This window comes from Triticum urartu, chromosome 2A (genome assembly GCF_056163025.1).
Source record: "Triticum urartu cultivar PI428250 chromosome 2A, HENAU_Tu73, whole genome shotgun sequence".
NCBI lineage: Eukaryota > Viridiplantae > Streptophyta > Magnoliopsida > Poales > Poaceae > Triticum > Triticum urartu.
This window is the reverse complement of record NC_141874.1, coordinates 669,566,967-669,573,022: the sequence shown is the minus strand read 5'-3', so window position 1 is coordinate 669,573,022 and position 6,056 is coordinate 669,566,967. Positions and strand designations below refer to the sequence as shown.

Sequence of the window (6,056 nt, the reverse complement as noted above, 5' to 3'; positions counted from 1 at the left end):
TCATCGCCACATTGGAAATTTGGCCATGTGGGAAGAATGATCTAATGCCCTATATATATGGAAGAAAGAACCCCACTAGGAAAAAAATTAGTTCATAATGTTATATTTAGTTTTATTAAAATATTGTAGGTTAGTACAATGCCACATTTTTTTCTTGTGATAACTGTGGGGTTACTTGTTGGGCCATACCTTTCTTGTCTCGAGACAGGGATGGTAATATATCAACACAATATGCGCATGTTTCTTGGTTTACTAAATTTTCATAATGGAATCATCAAATTTGTAAACCTCATCAAGAAAAAAATATTTGTTTGGAAAATCCTCTAGAAGGATAAACATGAGGAGCACATGAAGGCCTATTAGTGGATTTATCAGACAATGTATCAAAACCGAATTATTTAGCTACATGAATATATAAAAATGTGCAAGTGTGCCTCCCAAAAATATTATGCATGTGGCCACCCTATATATATTCCTAGCATTGGTGTATGATGTGTACATGTGTGTCAAACATTTGAATATAAATATGGGATAAATAGTGTTCTACTTTCTTCCCCAAAGAGGTTATATGGAAATTATTTTAATGTTGGTTGTTAGATCTATAATAAAAGGACCTTTGTAGGAGTGTTCTTGAAAATAACTAATACAATTTGGAATAGTCATCGAATAGTCATAGGAAAAATCCAAACTTGGAAAGTGTTTCATACATAGATTCAACTCTCAAGTGAAACTTGAGTGGTATTATATGTCATTGTTAGCATTGCAAAGTATTATGCTAATGTATCATATACCTTATATTGTATTGCCAAGGGAGGAGTACTTGCCGTCAGTAAAGGTCCAATCATGGTACATCATAAGTAATGGTATAGCACTATGGGCTTGGTAGATAATAAGAAAAATGTTAAAGTAAAGGAAGAGGAAGATGAAAATGTGAGTACAAAAGAGAAAAGAAGGAAAAATAAAGATGAAGGTGATAAGAAAACAGAGGAGAAGAAAAATTCCTCAAAGAGGAAGATGGCTAAATACAAGGAGGAGAAAGAGAAGAAAACGAGAGTTGTTAGGAAGGATGATGAGGAGAAGGAGAGGGAGGATCGGAGGAAAAGAAAGGGAAATGTGAAGAATGTGAAGTCACATAAGGAAAGAGAGGATAATGAGAATGAGAAAGACGATCGGGAGCAGCGTGATATTCGGAAAGAGAAATAGGAGGAGCCAATGGAGATAATTGAGCAGAAGGTAAAGAAGGAGATTGATAAAGAGGAAGAGGAGTCGAAGAAAAGGGATGAGAAGGACCGGAATGATAAAAAATTACCCCCACTTCTTTAGGGCGTTTATATCCCATTCATTTATGGAACAAATGGTAGGTTGTCTTCATCATATTAATAAACAAAGAGACTAACACATTTTAGCTATTCTATTTTTACCTACCATATTTTGCATGATTGCTGTGAAGATTATCTTTTCCATTGTGGTTCACTTTTAGGAATGGTGCTCTCTAATTTGATAGAGTTACATATATAGTATATTCCACCCAATAGATTCTTTGTGCAATTATTGATTAATATGTTTCAAACATGGACTATATAATGTTTTCTGCCATTCAGAAGGATACAAGAGATAGCATATCAAAAATATAAACTACTTCATGAAAGTTGATATCTTTTGTATTTACAAAAACATATAGGTTGTAAATAAAGGAGACATATGTAACATTTCTGCAAAAGTTAAGGGCAATTGAGCAGTGGCTGATGGCTTGGATTGGACTATAGGAAGGCAAGGTTAAATGCCATATACGCATGTTTGGGTTGTGCTCGACATGTTCACCCATTACTAATTAATTTGTATGATGACATATGTTGCAGAAAATTCTAGTAGGATTCCACAAATACTTGGAAGAGTGTACATGACTGGTTCTCCTGAGAGGTCCAAGCAGGAATAAATGGCCCATAGAGCTGGCTAAAATCTCCGGGGAGATACGCTTTGCGCGTGGATGGAAGGAGTTCCTCTCGGACCATTGTGTCGGGTATGGCTGGCTGCTAGTATTCCTTTACAGCGGGCAGTCACAGTTCTTAGAGACGGTTTTCTTCCAATCGTCTTGTGAGGATCCGTATGCATCTCTCGCCTAGCCACAATACAAGGACATCTACGTGACTAGAGAGGAAGAGAAAGGTCTCACTAGCACCAATGCATATGGTACTTCCCCAGAAGAAGAAGACGCTCACACTAACACCAGTGCAGTTGGTACACCACAAAATAAAGCTTCAGAAGAAAAAGAAGATGCTTCAGAAGAAGAAGAGGCAGAGGAATAGGAAGATGCATTATTAGAATCTTTGGAGAATGAGGAAGACAGTGAAGCTCGCATGTGCAGGGATGATGCGCTGGAACCAACACAATAACAACAGGAGTATTGCCAAAAGACCGAGGATGGTTTTTTTGTCAGGAAGAGGGCTAGGTTCAAGAAGGTTGATGATATCATGGCAGAAGTGGACCAATCTAGCAAGTCCAAGCTCGCAAAGTGGAAAAATTCAGAAGCTCCATCTGGTGATCCTACTTCTGAGGGAGCAGCATCAAGCGACAGTTTGGCAGGTAATTAAGAAGAACCCTTCGATCCAGTGATTTCAAAATATTTAGTACTTCTAGTACCTTTTACGTATATATTGGTACGAGATGGCTTGATGTTGTAAAATGATTCTTATACTCTTGTTATTGAGCTAACCATTGTCTATGTGCACATCAAACTGTAAGAAGAATTTGAGCATCGTCCACCCAAGAAGTCCAAGGCTGAGGAGATAAGGTCTCCATTTGGTGATTCAACTTATAAGGCAGCATCATTAGGTAAAAAAATTGTAGGTAATTACGAATAACCATCTAATGGATTGAATTCAAATTAACTGTTGTGATGGATAAATGTTGTCAAATGATTCATAGGCTCTTGTTATTTAGCTAACATATGTGCACATCCATTGTAAGTAGAGTTGGCCAGTCGACCATCCAAGGAGTCCAAAGCTGAGGGTAAAAGCTCTGCTGCTCCTTAATTTTTTATACCAGGTCTGTCGTTTCAACATCTAAAAGACCTTCTAATGGGGCAGCATGAAGTGGAAATTTGGTAGGTAACTAAGAAGAAGCCTTCGATCGAATCTATTTCAAAATGAGTAGTACTTGTTTTACATGTACGCACACATATATATTGGTTAAGATGGCTTAGATGGTGTGTCAGTCTTGACTCTAGTAGCTAGATATAGCACTGGTCTTATACTATAAAATGATTCCTATCTATATGCTCTTGTCATCGAGCTAATGAACTTTGCCCGCGTATAGTTCATACATAGGCATTCACGCCAGAATCCATGTGCAGGCACAAATCTTTTGGTAACAAATATGGTATGGAGGCTCAGTTCATGATGTTCAACAAGAGCAATGGTGAAAACCAACCTGGCAGAGGTAAATCTTCTTTCTTCCTTCCTTCCTGTAAAGCAACCTTCTAGTACTAATTAGAATAAACTTGAAGTGCAGTATCCTGATATATATATAGTCTGCATCTTTTTATACTAGTTCTCGTCAAGGTTACGAGGAGGCCGGGATTAACGTAACAGAGGCGTACAGTAACTCAAAGGGAGAAGGAAGACGCCATGGAGAGGGCGCAAAAGTTAAAATCCATGAGGCCCTTCACTGTCAAGGCAATAAAGCACAAAAGATGTCTATGCCTCGTGCTTCATGGTAATTAATGAATCCAGTTTCTTCTCTCGATAATCATATTCTAAAATTGCATTGATCTCTAACTGATTGTGATCGACCTGCAACTGCAGATCATCCCCGACAAGTTCGTGAAAATATTCCTCCCCAAAGAGAGCAGGAAAATGACGCTATGGTACACGCAGGCGAAGCCGTGGAAGGTCTGGTACAAGTACACTGGCACTACTAGGGAAAAGCCTAGCAGTAGCGTGGCTATTTGGTGTATCAGTAGCGCGGGGTCCCACACTACTGATACGGCACTACAGCTAACATGTATCAGTAGCGCGTGTAGCCCCACGCTACTGCTATACATGGCTAGCAGCAGCGAGCTTTAGTTCAACACGCTACTGCTAATAGTTGCAACACTTTTAACTTGGGCGCGCTACTGGTAAGAGCGTGGTGCTGCTAACTTTATTCTCCTTGCTACTATTAGTTTTATTAGTTTTTGTCTTTTTCTATATATTTGTTTTGTATTTGAACAGGCTTTATACAATAATCTTTAGCATATCATACACATACAATTGTAATCATAGCATCAAACCATGTCATCATCATAATCATCATCCAACACAAAGTGTTCTCCCGTCATCATCTCAAAAATAGTGATACAAGTCTCGATTACTAGCAACAACATCGTCATCCATCTAAACAATGATATACGCGAGAAGAGCTATTACTACGAGTGAGAGCAGAACTATGCAGTACAGGTGTTCGTATCCCTCTCTCACATTAGCGTGAACCTAAACTAACTACTGGCTATCGCTCGAAAATCGGAAACCGGTACACCTGGGTCTGACACTCCGGCCACTCGTTGTATACTCCTGGCGTTGCACTTCTTCGTCATCGATGATCTATGCTCCTGCACCGTCACATGAGTCGATGATATGCAACATACATAGTTGAGCAACAGAAAGAGACAGACTTGGCAAAAATAAAAGCAACATATCATAAGCATAAATAACAAAGTTCATCATACCCAAAATGCCCTAACTAGAGTGATCTTTGCTAGTTGAGGAGGACGGTTTAATTACGTCACAAATAAAGTTTCACTGTGCATAACTCAAAGTTTCATCATTCAGAAAGTACGGACTAAACAGACACATGTCAATCACTCCAACATGTAATTCCATCCATCCAAGTCAGGGAGATAGTCCCCGAGCTTAGTGAAAGGCTTCAGGTCGAGACGTTGAGCGCTACGCGTATTCGGACATCTTCCTGTGACATTTGCTCTTCCTCGTAGAACAGACCTGCTTTGTCGAGGACCTCCTTCACGATGACTTGGGCAAGTTCACGGTGGATGTGATAGAACTTACCTCGAAGTCGATGATCCGGGATATCTCCTACGTTCTTTTCCCATTGCAGAATATGGGCATCGCCGGATTTAGGTGACATGCGAAGGTTCTGCTGATCCCGTTTGTACTCCAGCATGTGGTGTAGGACATAGAATCCATCACTAAGAGTATCACTCGGTTGCTGGATGCAGCAGAAGTCGGCCTTATGGCCGAAGGCGGGCCAGCCGTCCCTTTTCTTCTTGTCCTTGACCTCTCCACCCCGTACGCCGTAGTAAAAGATAGCACTATCGAGAACAGACTTGATGTGGGTGTAATCCTTTTTGTTCATGTTCTTCGACGAGTCCAAGTAAAGAGCGTGGGAGTATCGGGGGTAGAGGATGATGAGGACGGCGTTCCCGCCATTGGGCAAAATAAGTACACCTCAAATTAATTAGCCTCCACCATGCAAATGAATGATTGAAACCGATGGAAGGATATCCGCGTCGATGACTTACACGGGATGATAAGGCACGAGAATCGCCTCCTTGTCCTTATTGGCGACCATGAAATTGGCGATGTAGTCCCTCGCATATTCACGGTGCTCTGCGCAGACTGCCAAGAAGCCCTCGTGCATGAAGTACGGGTCAGTGACACACGTATAAGGTATCTGCTCAATCCCGGTGATGTAGTTCATGTACAAGGCATAAAGGCGGACAAACGTAAAATCCAGCTTCTTCAAGTGAACCATGTCAAAGATGTAATCAAATCGAAGGAAGAACTTGTCTGCGGGGCATGTATGGACGTATGACCTTTGCCGTGGCACGTTAACCACGTAGAGTGGGTATCCTGGATTTTTCGAGGCGATGGGGCTTTTCTCTCTCCGCAGCACATCGTCATGAAGTCTCCTTAGATCGCCATGTGTGGCCTCTAACGCTGCCTTAGGTAGGATTGGTTCACCGGGGATATGCCATTTTGCTGCACCGGGTATAGGTATACGGTCTTGAACCCAAGGCTACTAAGGCGGCTGGATCATAGAAGCAGCTTTGTTGCCTTTCC

The 6,056-nt window shown here is 41.0% G+C and overlaps 1 pseudogene; it reads left to right on the top strand.

Annotated features, from left to right (window-relative positions):
* The first annotated feature begins 831 nt into the window (after positions 1-831).
* LOC125537772 (uncharacterized) lies at positions 832-4,064 on the top strand (annotated as a pseudogene).
* The last annotated feature ends 1,992 nt before the right edge of the window (positions 4,065-6,056 follow it).